Below are 5,000 nucleotides of genomic sequence, written 5' to 3'. Positions count from 1 at the left end.
ATGCTCGATTTCCTTACGTCTAAAAACGGGCCTTTAGGGGTAATTGAACATTATGTGTGGCGGCGAGAGTATCAAACCAGAGGGTTACAACATTTTCATATGCTGATTTGGATAAAAGGAGCCCCTGTGTTAGGCAACGCAACTAATGAAACATTTGCTAATTTTATTGCAGATAAAATAACATGTGTAAAACCAGATAAAAACACATTTCCACAACTATCAGAGCGTGTAGATTTGTACCAAACTCACAAACACAATAACTATTGCTTGCGAAATAAAAAAACGACTATGGGAACAGTTCAATGTTGTAGATTTGGATTTCCAAGGCCTGTAACTGATCAATTTACAGTTCGAGACGTTGCTACGTCTATTGCAGGACGGCGTAATCTTAAATCTAAAAGTAAACTGTATGATATACCACGAAATAAAAGTTAAACTTACATAAATGAGTATAATCCTGCTATTCTTTTAGCATGGAAAGGTAATATGGATATTCAATTTATTGGGGAAAAATCATGCGCTCTAAGTTTCTATATAACCAAATATCAGACAAAACCTGAAAAATCTTACGCTGCGCAATCATTTGATTTGATAAATAATACTAAGTCATTGTCTTCTAAATTATGGAATTTAGCTTTACGTTCGCTAAATAATAGAGAATGTGGATCATTAGAAGCAAGTGGCACATTGCTTAGTATTCCATTGTTTGGAACAGATTCCAACACCACAATAAAATGGTTAGATGTCAGCATTAACAGAAACAGGAGACTTAAACCTAAAAAAGAAATTGAAAAATTAGATAATCAATCTACTGATTTATTTTATCCTTCTCTTATTGATAATCATTACCCACATAGGCCACATGAAATGGAAGACATAAGTTTATTTGATTATGCTAGCAACAATGATATTGTAAAAAAAAAAACATATAATAAACAACTAAAATATTACGATTATCCTGGTTTTGGATATTTAAAAGAACGAGATCGTCCATATTTAATAAAACATCCCAAGTACAACCCTCAATTAGAACCAGAAAAATATTTCCATTCATTGCTGATGTTATTCAAACCTTGGAGAGATGAAGCTGAGTTACTTGAGGGGTCTTCTACATATTTTGACGCATTTCTGCACTCCAGAGATGTAATAGAATCAAAAATTAATTATCATGAGCGTTTACAATATCTTCAGAAGTCGAAAGATGATTTAAATACTCTAATTGACGAAATAAATAATAAACAAGCACTATGTACCCCAGATGATTTTGATAATGAATTTCAAGCTAATGAGTTGAAAAGACGTTAAAAGAGTTAAAAAGACGTCATAGATGAGTTGCAAATGAATAAAGATACAAAAGACGATTTCGAAACGCTAGCATCAAATTTAAATGGTGATCAAACGCGAGTTTTTGAGTATATAAGGTATAAGCTTGGAAAGGAAAATGAACCACCGATACGACATTTTGTATCAGGAGTAGGTGGTACTGGCAAATCGTATTTTTTTAAAACGATTAAAGCATATATCACAAGAGAATTGAATAAAAATGTAGCTATAACTGCACCAACGGGTATGTCGGCATACAATATACAAGGTATCACTATTCATTGTCTTTTGCAATTACCTGTAGAACATGGAAATACACCGCCTTATAGACGATTATCTAATAATACAATTAAATTAATTCGCGAAAAAATGAAAGATGTAATTTTGCTTATCGTTGATGAAATAAGTATGGTTTCTAATATTACATTACTATATATCCATTTAAGACTTTGTGAAATATATGATACAGGTAATTGTGATGACGGTTGGTTCGGTAAAATAAATATATTAACGTTTGGTGATTTACTCCAATTACCACCTGTAAATGAGTTGTCTCCATTTCTTCCTATGCAAGCTAAAAAATGTGATAAATATATAAATGCATTAGGAACTATAAATTTGTGGGAAAAATTGTTTACATATGATGAATTGGCGGAGAATATGAGACAAAAAAATGATTCTATATACGCAAACATATTAGAGAGAATTCGAATAAACAATATAAGCCAATCTGACATAACAACAATAAATGAACGAAAAATTAAGTTTAAAAGTAATGATAAAAGTGATATTATAAAACAATTATATCATCGTATAATACAATTACCTGAATCTACACTTGTTTTACTTCCATCAAGAAATTACTGTTCTATTTTAAACAACGGTATACTATCATTGTTACCTTCAGAAAATATATGCTTGATAGCAGTTGATTCTGTTGATTGTAAAGAAAAAAAAAATTGTAACAAAAAGTAAGGTCGTAAAAAAACTTTCAAAGCTTGATGATGATAGTTCGAGAACAGCTGGTTTGGAGAAATATATTAATGTTAAACTAAATTGTAAAATAATGTTACAAAGAAACATAGATGAAACAAATGGTTTGGTTAACGGTGCAATAGGAACGATTGTAAATGTAATTAATGGAATGGACGGGGAGCCTGTAAAAATTCAAGTTGTATTTAATAACAAATGCTATTATCTTGAACGCATTACTGGTAAATTCGAAGTGTTTCACGGGGCATATGTTTATAGGAAACAATTCCCTATAACAGTGGCTTATGGAATAACAATTCATAAAAGCCATGGTATGTCTCTAGATAACTGCATCATAGATGTAGGTAATTCCATTTTTTCATGTGGGCAAACATACGTAGCACTATCCAGAGTGTGTAGTTTAAAAGGCCTCCATGTTATACATTTTGACCCTAAGAATATAAAAGCGCAAGTAGTGGCAATTAAAGAGTATAATAGACTTAGAGAGAAGTATAGACCAGATTTAGGTAAGATACCTCTTTTATCCACAAAAAATAGACACATTAAAGATTTAATATGGACAGATTCATCAAATATCCGTGCTAATAATGCCCAAATACCTTCAACTTCTTATCAAGATATTCCTCATCATACTGTACCAGGCTTTTCTAATTCAAATAATATATCATGCTATACAAATTCTTCTTTACATGCCATATTCAATTGTACACATATATTAAATAACCTAATTAACTCTTCGGAACATTCTGTTCTGAAAAATCTTGCATTGTCTTACGTTTCACAAGAAAATATTTTAAGTTCTTCAAATATTAGAAGACAGCTTGGGCACCCTTTTATTAATGAAGAACAACAGGACGCTGCTGAATTTATTAGTGCTCTTATAAACATTTACGATCCACTAAAAAATGCGCTATCTCATAAATTACAGATACAATTAGTTTGTTCTGCGTGCCATAATAAGAGAATACAAATAACTCAAAACTATATTATTCAACTTAACGTACCTAATGAAAATGAAACAGTAACTTTAAATACAATGCTAGATTATTTATTCAGAGAAGTGTTAATAGAAGGCGTTAATTGCAGTGCCTGTAATACTATTACAGATCATACACAGATAACAAATATAGTAAATACTAATGAATATTTGTACTTTCAAATACAACTTTGGAGTAATGTCAATACCAAAAATATCAAACCTTACCATTAATGCATTACCCACTACAATAATTAAAGTTGATGGTAAATCGTATGGCTTAAACTCTGTCATCTGCCATCATGGTCCATCTATGAATGAAGCCCATTATACAAGCATAATTTCACATCAAAATAAATGGCTACGATGTAATGACACTGCAATACATTTTGAACGATGGCCTCGAGGGGGTAAAAATGTATATATTATAATAATGGAAAAAAAAAAATTGAATATGATTTTAAAAAAAAAAAAAAATAGAATATGAATTTAAAAAAAAAATAGAGTATATTAAATAAAAAAACATAACAATAAAATAAATGAATAAAAATATAAAACATTACATATTACATGCCAGTACATAAAAATATGTTATAAAAAACTACTGATATCCCAACAAAAACACTTCGTCGAACTCCGTGTAAAAAATTGCTAAGTAAAAAAAAGTTAACTTAAATTTAAAAAAAACTAGTAATTTATAATACTTAAACATTATAAAGATGAGATATCAAGAATAAATGCTAAGTAAATTAAATTTTAAATTAATTGATTATATCTCAATCATTTATTTACTTTGCGAGAATTTATATATTTCGACAAATAAACATGTCTATTCATAACTGGACTATTTAACAACTTTCCATGACAAATGTTACTAAATTGAATTATAAAAAAAGTCTTAATTAATTTACTTAGCATTTATTCTTGATATCACATCTTTATAATGTTTAAGTATTATAAATTACTAGTTTTTTTTAAATTTAAGTTAACTTTTTTTTACTTAGCAATTTTTTACACGGAGTTCGACGAAGTGTTTTTGTTGGGATTAAAATAACCGATTACGATAATCAAATAACCGTACCGATATTTGGTGCGCATGCACAAAGACTTGTTTTGGTAAATAACGTTAACGGGTTCATACGTTATTTTTAACCGGCGTTGTGCAAAAACTCTATATAGGTAATACTATATAGGTAATCAGAAAAAAACACTTAAAATAAAATTGATGATAATACTGTATATTATAATGTAGGTTAGATATGTATTATATTCATATAGCTATAACCAATGTAGTATGTGTAATTATGAATAATATTTCATTTATTTTAATACATATTTTATAAAAAAATAACATATAATATATATATATTTAGACGTTTTTTGTATGTGCCAAGGTGTGCAAATACGATTTGAACCATACTGTTGATATTGCCAGATCGTTTGTATAAGCTATACCTACTGGCCGCTTATAACCAGATAGGTAGTTATAATATGTTATACGTCTATATTCTATTTTTGGCAGCGCTACGGCAGTAATGCGAAAGCAATTCCCGAGGCGTCGTCGGTTAAGACGAGGAAAAAAAAGGTCTATATTCTATAAACCATATTATACTTTGAACTTATCCTTTCTTAAATTTTAAGTATACGTAGTAACTATTACCCTATTAAGTCTGTTCACCGAGAGTTGACCCACTCGCTCGACGAAAAC

The sequence above is a fragment of the Acyrthosiphon pisum genome, chromosome X, assembly GCF_005508785.2.
Source record: "Acyrthosiphon pisum isolate AL4f chromosome X, pea_aphid_22Mar2018_4r6ur, whole genome shotgun sequence".
Lineage (NCBI taxonomy): Eukaryota > Metazoa > Arthropoda > Insecta > Hemiptera > Aphididae > Acyrthosiphon > Acyrthosiphon pisum.
This window is presented reverse-complemented; position numbering follows the sequence as displayed.